General features: G+C 40.6%; 1 non-coding gene across 1 annotated transcript; it reads right to left on the bottom strand.

Moving 5' to 3' along the window:
• Positions 1-3,253: 3,253 nt before the first annotated feature.
• Positions 3,254-3,361, bottom strand: LOC112781982 (small nucleolar RNA R71). Its single transcript, XR_003192728.1, has one exon. It is a non-coding gene; the product is annotated as a small nucleolar RNA R71 (small nucleolar RNA).
• Positions 3,362-11,646: the final 8,285 nt, after the last annotated feature.

Raw genomic sequence — 11,646 nt, 5'->3', positions numbered from 1 at the left:
GATTCTGACCTCCCTGCACTCAAAGTGGATTTTCTGGAGCTACAGAACTCGAAATGGTGCGCTTCCAATTGAGTTGGAAAGTAGACATCTAGGGCTTTCCAGCAATATATAATAGTCCATACTTTGGCCAAGAATTGACGACGTAAACTGGCGTTCAACGCCAGCCTTCTGCCCAAATCTGGCATCCAGCGCCAGAAAAGGATCCAAAACCAGAGTTGAACGCCCAAACTGGCACAGAAACTGGCGTTCAACTCCACAAATGGCCTCTGCACGTGCTACACTTAAGCTCAGCCCAAACACACACCAAGTGGGCCCCGGAAGTGGATTTATGCATCAAATACTTACTCATGTAAACCCTAGTGACTAGTTTATTATAAATAGGACCTCTTACTATTGTATTAGACATCTTGGGACGCCTGGTTCTTAGATCAGAGGGGCTGGCCATCTCGGCCATGCCTGGACCTTTCACTTATGTATTTTCAACGGTAGAGTTTCTACACTCCATAGATTAAAGTGTGGAGCTCTGCTGTTCCTCAAAGATTAATGCAAAGTACTACTGTTTTCTATTCAATTCTTCTTATTTCGTTTCTAAGATATCCATTCGCACCCAAGAACGTGATGAAGGTGATGATTATGTGTGACGCTCATCACCATCTCCCCTATGAACGCGTGCCTGACAAACACTTCTGTTCTACATGAATTAAGCTAGAATGAGTATCTCTTAGATCTCCTAACCTGAATCTTCGTGGCGTAAGCTAGAATGATGGCGGCATTCAAGAGAATCCGGAAAGTCTAAACCTTGTCTGTGGTATTCCGAGTAGAATTCAATGATTGAATGACTGTGACGAGCTCCTAACTCGCGATTGCAGGGCGTTAGCGACAGACGCAAAAGGATAGTAAATCCTATTCCAGCATGATCGAGAACCGACAGATGAATAGCCGTGCCGTGACAGGGTGCGTGAGCATATTATTCACTGAGAGGATAAGATGAAGCCATTGGCAAGGGTGATGCCTCCAGACGATTAGCCGTGCCGTGACAGGGCATTGGATCATTTTCCCGAGAGATGACCGAAAGTAGCCATTGACAATGGTGATGTATCACATAAAGCCAGCCATGGAAAGGAGTAAGACTGATTGGATGAAGATAGCAGGAAAGCAGAGGTTCAGAGGAACGAAAAGCATCTCCATTCGCTTATCTGAAATCCCTGCCAATAAATCTACATAAGTATCTCTATCCCTTTTATTGTTTATTTTAATCTAATAAAGTATCATATTTAAATCCGCCTGACTGAGATTTGCAAGGTGACCATAGCTTGCTTCATACCAACAATCTCCGTGGGATTCGACCCTTACTCACGTAAGGTATTACTTGGACGACCCAGTGCACTTGCTGGTTAGTTGTATCGAAGTTGTGACAATTATGAATTAAGATCAGAGCACCAAGCTTTGGAGCCATTACCAGGATTTGTTAGAACCTGGAGATCACAACTTCGTGCACCAGTGTCAATCGCATGACTTTCTTCTTCTTGCATTTTTCGAATTTATACATATTGTTCTTCATTGATCTTCATGTTGTTCTTGATGATTTCATTGCTCTGATCTTTAAATTCTCTTGTTTTGTGTGATTTGTTGTTTCTTACATGCATTTTCAATTTGTTATAGTCCTTAGTATACAAATTTTTAAGTTTGGTGTCTTGCATGCATTGTTCATTTGATCTTAGTTACATTTTTATTATTTCTCATCATTAAAAATTCAAAAATATTTTTTAAAAACTATGTCTCTTCAAGTCAATAATACAGAGAATTGAAGATTCAGAACATTCAGCAGAGGAATCAAACAGAAAAAGCTGGGCGTTCAAAACGCCCAGTGAAGAAAGAAAACTGGCGTTTAAACGCCAGCCAGGGTACCTGGCTGGGCGTTTAACGCCCAAAAAGGTAGAGATTTGGGCGTTAAACGCCAGAATGGGCACCATTCTGGGCGTTTAACGCCAGGATGACACTAGAGGGAAGATTTTATTTTTAATTCACATTTTTTTCAAGTTTTCATAATTTTTCAAAATCAAATCTTTTTCAAATCATATCTTTTCAATCATATCTCTTTCAAAATCAATTTCTTTCCATTTTATATTTATTTTCACTATTTTCAAAAATCTTTGCTTCAATTCAAGATTTACTTCAAAAATTTTCAAGTTGTTACTTGCCTATTAAGAAAGGATCAAACTTTAAATTTTGAAATCATATCTTTTAATTTCTTGATAGTCAAGTAATCAAGTTTAATTTTAAAAATTTTCTTTTTCTAAATTGATTTTCAATCATATCTTTTCAAACATATCTTCTCAATCACATCTTTTTCAAAATTAATTTTTTTTCAATCATATATTTTTCTAATTTCAAAATCTTTTTTAAAAATCACTTTATTTCTTTCCCAATCTTAGTTTTCGAAAATCTCAATCAAATTTTCAAATTTCTTTTTAATTATTTCAAAATCTTTTTAAATTATTTTCAAAAATTCTTCCCCTCTTTTCACATCCTTCTATTTAAAGGACTAAGACTCCTCATCAAGGTGCAATTCGAACTCTGTCCTTCTTGATAAGTTCGAATTCCCTCTTCTCTATCCTCTCCTTCTATTCTTCTTTTCTTCTGACACTTCAAGGAATCTCTATACTGTGACATAGAGGATTCCATACTTTCTTGTTCTCTTCTCTTTCATATGAGCAGGAACAAAGATAAAGGCATACTTGTTCAAGCTGATCCTGAACCTGAAAGGACCTTGAAGAGAAAGCTAAGAGAAGCTAAAGAACAATTCTCTTTAGAGGGCCTAACAGAGCTTTTCAAGGAAGAAGAAACCATGGCAGCCGAAAACAACAACAATGCCAACAATGCAAGGAAGGTGCTTGGTGACTTTACTACACCTACTCCTGATTTCTATGGGAGAAGCATCTTAATCCCTGCCATTGGAGCAAACAACTTTGAGCTTAAGCCTCAATTGGTTTCTCTAATGCAACAGAATTGCAAGTTTCATGGACTTCCATTGGAAGATCCTCATCAGTTCTTAGCTGAATTTCTGCAAATCTGTGACACTGTCAAGACCAATGGGGTTGACCCTGAAGTCTACAGACTTATGCTCTTTCCTTTTGCTGTAAGAGACAGAGCTAGAACATGGTTGGATTCACAACCTAAGGAAAGCCTGAACTCTTGGAAAAAGCTAGTCAATGCCTTCTTGGCAAAGTTCTTTCCACCTCAAAAATTGAGTAAGCTTAGAGTGGAAGTCCAAACCTTTAGACAGAAGGATGGTGAATCCCTCTATGAAGCTTGGGAGAGATACAAGCAATTGATCAGAAGGTGCCCTACTGACATGCTTTCAGAATGGAGCATCATAGGAATCTTCTATGATGGTCTGTCTGAACTATCCAAGATGTCATTGGATAGCTCTGCTGGAGGATCTCTTCATCTGAAGAAGACGCCTGCAGAAGCTCAAGAACTCATTGAAATGGTTACAAATAACCAATTCATGTACACTTCTGAAAGGAATTCTGTGAATAATGGAACAACTCAGAAGAAAGGAGTTCTTGAGATTGATACTCTGAATGCCATATTGGCTCAGAATAAAATATTGACTCAGCAAGTCAATATGATTTCTCAAAGTCTGTCTGGAATACAAGCAGCAACAGGCAGTACTAAAGAAGCTTCCTCTGAAGAAGAAGCTTATGATCCTGAGAACCCAGCAATGGAAGAGGTGAATTACATGGGAGAACCCTATGGAAACACCTATAATCCTTCATGGAGAAATCATCTAAATCTCTCATGGAAGGATCAACAGAGACCTCAACAAGGTTTCAACAACAACAATGGTGGAAGAAACAGGTTTAGCAATGGCAAGCCTTTTCCATCATCTTTTTAGCAACAGACAGAGAATTCTAAGCAGAGCCACTCTGACTTAGCAACCATTGTCTCTGATTTAATCAAAACCACTCAAAGTTTCATGACTAAAACAAGGTCCTCCATTAGAAATTTGGAGGCACAATTGGGTCAGCTGAGTAAGAAAATTACTGAACTTCCTCCTAGTACTCTCCCAAGCAATACAGAAGAAAATCCAAAAAGAGAGTGCAAGGCCATAACCACATCTCACATGGCCGAACATGGAGAGGAGGAAGAGGCAGTGATTCCCACTGAGGAAGACCTCAATGGAAGCCCACTGACCTCCATGGAGTTCCCTAATGAGGAACCATGGGAATCTGAGGTTCACACTGAGACCATAGAGATTCCATTGAATTTACTTTTGCCATTCATGAGCTCTGATGAGTATTCTTCCTCTGAAGAGGATGAAGATGTCACTGAAGAGCAAGTTGCTAAGTACCTTGGAGCAATCATGAAGCTAAATGCCAAGTTATTTGGTAATGAGACTTTGGAGAATGAACCTCAATTGCTCATCAAAGAACTGGATGACTTGACTAGGCAGAGATTACCTCTGAAGAGACAGGACCCTGGAAAGTTCTCAATCCCTTGTACCATAGGCACCATGACCTTTGAGAAGGCTCTGTGTAACCTAGGATCAAGCATAAACCTCATGCCTCTCTCTGTAATAGAGAAGCTAGGGATCATTGAGGTACAAGCTGCAAGAATCTCACTGGAGATGGCAGACAATTCAAAGAAACAGGCTTATGGACTTGTAGAGGATGTCTTGGTAAAGGTTGAAGACCATTACATCCCTGCTAATTTCATAATCCTAGAAACTGGGAAGTGTATGGATGAATCCATCATCCTTGGCAGACCCTTCCTAGCCACAGCAAAAGCTGTGATTGATGTTGACAGAGGAGAATTGATCATTCAAGTGAATGAAGACTCCTTTGTGTTTAAAGCTCAAGGATATCCCTCTGTCACCATGGAGAGGAAGCATGAAGAGCTTCTCTCAATACAGAGTCAAACAGAGCCCCCACAGTCAAACTCTAAGTTTGGTGTTGGGATGCCACAACCAAACTTTAAGTTTGGTGTTGAACCCCCACATTCAAACTCTAAGTTTGGTGTTGGGAGGTTCCAACATTGCTCTGAACATCTGTGAGGCTCCATGAGAGCCCACTGTCAAGCTATTGACATTAAAGAAGCGCTTGTTGGGAGGCAACCCAATCGTTACTATTCTATGTTAAATTTCTATTTTCCTTTGTTATTTTATGTTTTCTGTAGGTTGATGATCATGTGAAGTCACAAAAACAATTGAAAAAGAAAAAACAAAGTGAAAAATAGAATGAAAAATAGAACACCCTGGAGGAGACAGTTACTGGCGTTTAAACGCCAGTAAAGGTAGTAGAATGGGCGTTAAACGCCCAGTCTGGCACCATTCTGGGCGTTTAACGCCAGAAAAGGGCACCAGACTGGCGTTTAACGCCAGGAATGGGCAAGAAGCTGGTGTTAAACGCCAGAAATGGGCAGCAGCCTGGCGTTTAATGCCAGGATTGGCAGCAAGGGGCGGTTTGTACGCCACTTGGTGCAGGGATGAGATATTCTTGACACCTCAGGATCTGTGGACCCCACAGGATCCCCACCTACCCCACCACTCTCTCTCTTCTTCACCCATTCACCAATCACCTCAATACCTCTTCCCCAAAAACTCCTCACCTATCAAATCCCACCATTCTCTTCACCACTCACATCCATCCTTCATAAAACCCCACCTACCTCACCATTCAAATTCAAACCACTTTCCCTCCCAAACCCACCCTCTATAGCCGAACCATACACCCCCCTCTCACTCCTATATAAACCCATCTTCACTCCTTCATTTTCACACAACCTAAACACCACTTCTCCCCCTTGGCCGAAACACAAGCCCACTCCATCTCCTCTATTTCTTCTTCTTCTACTCTCTTCTTTATTCTTTTGCTCGAGGACGAGCAACCTTCTAAGTTTGGTATGGTAAAAGCTAAAGCTTTTTGTTTTTCTATAACCATTTATGGCATCAAAAGCCGGAGAAACCTCTAGAAAGAGGAAAGGGAAGGCAAAAGCTTCCACCTCCGAGTCATGGGATATGGAGAGATTCCTCTCAAGGGTGCATCAAGACCACTTCTATGAAGTTGTGGCCAAGAAGAAAGTGATCCCCGAGGTCCCTTTCAAACTCAAAAAGAATGAGTATCCGGAGATCTGACATGAGATCCGAAGAAGAGGTTGGGAAGTTCTCACCAACCCCATTCAACAAGTTGGAATCTTAATGGTTCAAGAGTTCTATGCCAATGCATGGATCACCAAGAACCATGATCAAAGTGTGAACCCGGACCCCAAGAATTGGCTTACAATGGTCCGAGGGAATTACTTAGATTTTAGTCCGGAAAATGTAAGGTTGGCATTCAACTTGCCCATGATACAAGGAGATGCACACCCCTACACTAGAAGGGTCAACTTTGATCAAAGGTTGGACCAAGTCCTCATGGACATATGTGAAGAGGGCGCTCAATGGAAGAGAGATTCAAGAGGGAAGCCGGTTCAACTAAGAAGGCATGACCTCAAGCCCGTGGCTAGGGGATGGTTGGAGTTCATCCAACGCTCAATCATTCCCACTAGCAACCGGTCCGAAGCTACTATAGACCGGGCTATCATGATACATAGCATCATGATTGGAGAGGAAGTGAAAGTTCATGAGGTTATATCCCAAGAACTCTACAAGGTGGCGGACAAGTCCTCTCCTTTGGCAAGGTTAGCCTTCCCTCATCTCATTTGTCACCTTTGCAATTCGGTTGGAATTGACATAGAGGGAGACATTCTCATTGATGAGGACAAACCCATCACTAAGAAAAGGATGGAGAAAACAAGAGAACCTCATCAAGAGCATGAGGAAATTCCTCATCATGAAATCCCTGAGATACCTCAAGGGATGCATTTTCCTCCACAAAACTATTGGGAGCAAATCAACACCTCCCTAGGAGAATTAAGTTCCAACATAGGACAACTAAGGGTGGAGCACCAAGAGCATTCCATCCTCCTCCATGAAATTAGAGAAGATCAAAGAACCATGAGAGAGGAGCAACAAAGGCAAGGAAGAGACATTGAGGAGCTCAAGCACTCCATAAGATCTTCAAGAGGAAGAACAAGCCGTCATCACTAAGGTGGACCCGTTCTTTAATTTCCTTGTTCTTTATTTTCTGTTTTTCGAAAGTTGTGCTTTATGTTTATTTATGTTTGTGTCTTTATTACATGATCATTAGTGTCTATGCCTTAAAGCTATGAAAATGAATCCATCACCTTTCTTAAATGAAAAATGTTTTTAATTGAAAAAGAAAAAGAAGTGCATGAATTTCAAATTTTAAAACAGTTTAATTATCTTCATGTGGTGGCAATACTATTGTTCTTCTGAATGAATGCATGAACAGTGCATATTTTTTAATTTGATTGTTTATGAATGTTAAAATTGTTGGCTCTTGAAAGAATGAAAGGAAAAGGAGAAATGTTATCTGATGGTCTGAAAAATCATAAAATTGATTCTTGAAGCAAGAAAAAGCAGTGAAAAGCTTGCAAAAAAAAAAGGAAAAGCAAGCAGAAAAAGCCAATACCCCTTTAAACCAAAAGGCAAGGGTGATAAAAAGGATCCAAGGCTTTGAGCATCAGTGGATAGGAGGGCCCACAGGAATAAAATCCTGGCCTAAGCGGCTAAACCAAGCTGTCCCTAACCATGTGCTTGTGGCGTGAAGGTGTCAAGTGAAAACTTGAGACTGAGCGGTTAAAGTCGAGGTCCAAAGCAAAAAGAAGAGTGTGCTTAAGAACCCTGGACACCTCTAATTGGGGACTCTAGCAAAGCTGAGTCACAATCTGAAAAGGTTCACCCAGTTATGTGTCTGTGACATTTATGTATCCGGTGGTAATACTGGAAAACAAAGTGCTTAGGGCCACAGCCAAGACTCATAAAGTAGCTGTGTTCAAGAATCAACATACTTAACTAGGAGAGTTAGTAACACTATCTGGATTCTGAGTTCCTATAGATGCCAATCATTCTGAACTTCAAGGGATAAAGTGAGATGCTAAAACTGTTCAGAAGCAAAAAGCTAAAAGCTCCGCTCATCTAATTAATACTGATCTTCATAGATATTTTTGGAATTCATTGTATATTCTCTTCTTTTTTTTGTCCTATTTTATTTTCAGTTGCTTGGGGACAAGCAACAATTTAAGTTTGGTGTTGTGATGAGCGGATAATTTATACGCTTTTTGGCATTATTTTTAGTATGTTTTTAGTATATTTTAGTTAGTTTTTATTATGTTTTTATTAGTTTTTAAATAAAAATCACTCTTCTGGACTTTACTATGATTTTGTGTGTTTTTCTGTAATTTCAGGTATTTTCTGGCTGAAATTGAGGGACCTGAGCAAAAATCTGATTCAGAGGCTGAAAAAGAACTGCAGATGCTGTTGGATTCTGACCTCCCTGCACTCAAAGTGGCTTTTCTGGAGCTACAGAAGCCCAATTGGCACGCTCTTAATTGCGTTGGAAAGTAGACATCCTGGGCTTTCCAGCAATATATAATAGTTTATACTTTGCCCGAGATTTGATGGCCCAAACAGGCGTTCCAAGTCAGCTCAAGAATTCTAGCGTTTAACTCCAAAACTGGCACAAAAGCTGGAGTTAAACGCCCAAAATAGCACAAAAGCTGGCGTTTAACTCCAAGAAAAGTCTCTACACATGGAAGCTTCAATGCTCAGCCCAAGCACCCACCAAGTGGACCCGGAAGAAGATTTCTACATTAATTACTCATTTCTGTAACCCTAGGCTACTAGTTCTCTATAAATAGGACCTTTTGCTATTGTATTTTAACACCATCTATCTTTTACTCATACTTTGATAGACCTTTTCACGTTTGGGGGCTGGCCTCTCGGCCATGCCTAGACCTTGTTCTTATGTATTTTCAACGGTGGAGTTTTTACACACCATAGATTAAGGTGTGGAGCTCTGCTATTCTTCATGAATTAATACAAGTACTATTGTTTTTCTATTCAACTCAAGTCTATTTCTTCTCCAAGATATTCATTCGTTCTTCAACTTGATGAATGTGATGATCCGTGACACTCATCATCATTCTCACCTATGAACGCGTGACTGACAATCACTTCCGTTCTACATGCAAACAAGCTTGAATGCGTATCTCTTGGGTTTCTAATCTAAGATTGGAACCTTCGTGGTATAGGCTAGAATTATTGGCGGTCATTGCTGAGATCCGGAATGTCTAAACCTTGTCTGTGGTATTCTGAGTAGGATCTGGGAAGGGATGACTGTGACGAGCTTCAAACTCGCGATTGTGGGGCGTGTGACAGACGCAAAAGGATCAATGGATCCTATTCCGACATAATCGAGAACCGACAGCTGATTAGCCGATGTTGTGACAGAGCATCAGGACCATTTTCACTGAGAGGATGGGATGTAGCTATTGACAACGATGATGCCCAACATAAAGCTTGCCATGGAAAGGAGTATGAATGATTGGAAGAAGGCAATAGGAAAGCAGAGGTTCAAGGGGGAACAAAGCATCTTCATATGCTTAAATCCACCAATGAATTACATAAGTATCTCTATCTTTATTTTATGTTTATTTTCATCACCTTAAACTCCATAACCATTTGAATCCACCTGACTGAGATTTACAAGATGACCATAGCTTGCTTCAAGCCGACAATCTCTGTGGGATCGACCCTTACTCACGTAAGGTTTATTACTTGGACGACCCAGTGCACTTGCTGGTTAGTTGTGCGGAATTATGACAAAGTGTGATTCACGTTTAAGAGCTCCAAGTCTTTGGCGCCATTGTTGATGATCACAATTTCGTGCACCAAGTTTTTGGCGCCGTTGCCGGGGATTGTTCGAGTTTGGACAACTGACGGTTCATCTTGTTGCTTAGATTAGGTATCTTTTCTTCAGAATTTTTAAGAATGAATTCTCGAGTTTCAAGGTGATGTTTCCACCATCACAAAAGCTGATTGATTCTCATAAATTTAGCTATTGAATGTAATGTCCTGCTGAAGCTTGGCCAAACATGTCTAATCTTTTTAGACTGAAGCTTTAGACTAACATTGCATGATTCCTGGAATTCTTATTAAAAGTTTTTATTCTCTTTATTTTTATTAAACGTGGCCACTAACGTGGGTGTTCTTGGCTTCGCAAACGTTAGTGGCGTTCACTTTTTCCACTAACGTTGGAGTTTCCCTTTCCTTCCACGTTAGTTCCTACGTTAATGTAACTAACGTGGAAACTAACGTGGGTCTTCTTGTCCTTCGCTAACGTTAGTGGTGTTTACTTTTACCAGTAACGTTCCAAACTTTCCTTCCTTCCACGTTAATGGCCACGTTAGTGGTACTAACATAGCTACTAACATGGCTCTTCTCTGCTTCTTGTTACCTGAAATCAATCAAACAAAGTGCATCAAAGTCTTGCTCTTAATCATGAGATCATGCATCATCCATTTTATCATTCAATTCATGCATAATTCTCATGAAATCATTCAAAATTCACAATGTTTGCTTTAATCATAGTATGAATGCATTTTCAACCAAATACTTTCTTATTTCCTGAAAAAAATGCATGAAATCAACCTAAAGCATACAAAAAATGGCTAGTAAAACTAGCCAAGATGCCCTGGCATCACAGTTCTACCGTTTTGACTTTTTCAAGCCGACTTAGGGCTTTTATGTGTAATTATGTTTGAAACAATGTTGTGACAACAAACGAAGCCGAGTTGTGGCTTTCTCGCTCAAGTATCTGAATTCTGGCCTTTATTTAATAGCCGTTTTATCGTGGGCTCGTGGAGTTTGCAACTTTGATGCTTTCCGGGGTGATCAGTCCCGGGATGCCGTATTCTTATCAAATTGGTTAATTAACAAGGCAAAGTGATTTAAACAATGCATTAAAATATTAACTTGGAATAGCTAGTGTAGTCTGAACATAATTATATCATGATAAATTGAGATTCATGTAAACAACCAATGGGAAGATAGTTTGAACATAAAATAAAACGGGCCTTACTAAACCGGGATACTGTCTATCCGCCGGATGTGTCTCGGCTTCTAGGAGTAGAACCTCCTTAGGTTTCTCACATTCCAAGTTCTGGGAACTTTCCTGCTGTCCAGACGTTCCAGCTTATAGGCTCCATTGGGACTACTTCCTTTATCCTGTATGGACCTTCCCAGTTTGCTGCTAACTTCCCTTCCCCTAGTGTCGGCATCCCCACATCGTTGTGTCGTAAGACTAGGTCATTCGACTCAAAATCTCTTTTTATCACTTTAGCATTGTAACGTAGGGCTATTCTTTGTTTCAATGCCGTCTCTGACAAGTGGGCCATCTCTCTGGTCTCATCTACTAAGTCCTTCTCCATGGCTTCCTCGACTCCTCCCAAGAGTAGTCGTAGGCTCGGTTCCCTAATTTCCACGGGTATTATCGTGTCAACCCCGTAGGTGAGCCGGAAGGGCGTCTCCCCGGTGGAGGACTGCTGCGTTGTGGGATAGGACTATAGGACCGACGCTAGCTCGTCTGCCCAGGCTCCCTTCTTTTGGTCAAGTCGCTTCTTAAGACCCCGTAGGATGACCTTGTTTGCTTCTTCGACTTGGCCGTTAGTTTGGGGGTGCTCGACAGACGAGAACTTCTGCTTTATCCCTAAGCCGATGAGAAATTCTCCAAACTTTTT

The sequence above is a fragment of the Arachis hypogaea genome, chromosome 19, assembly GCF_003086295.3.
Source record: "Arachis hypogaea cultivar Tifrunner chromosome 19, arahy.Tifrunner.gnm2.J5K5, whole genome shotgun sequence".
Classification (NCBI taxonomy): domain Eukaryota; kingdom Viridiplantae; phylum Streptophyta; class Magnoliopsida; order Fabales; family Fabaceae; genus Arachis; species Arachis hypogaea.
This window is presented reverse-complemented; position numbering and strand designations above follow the sequence as displayed.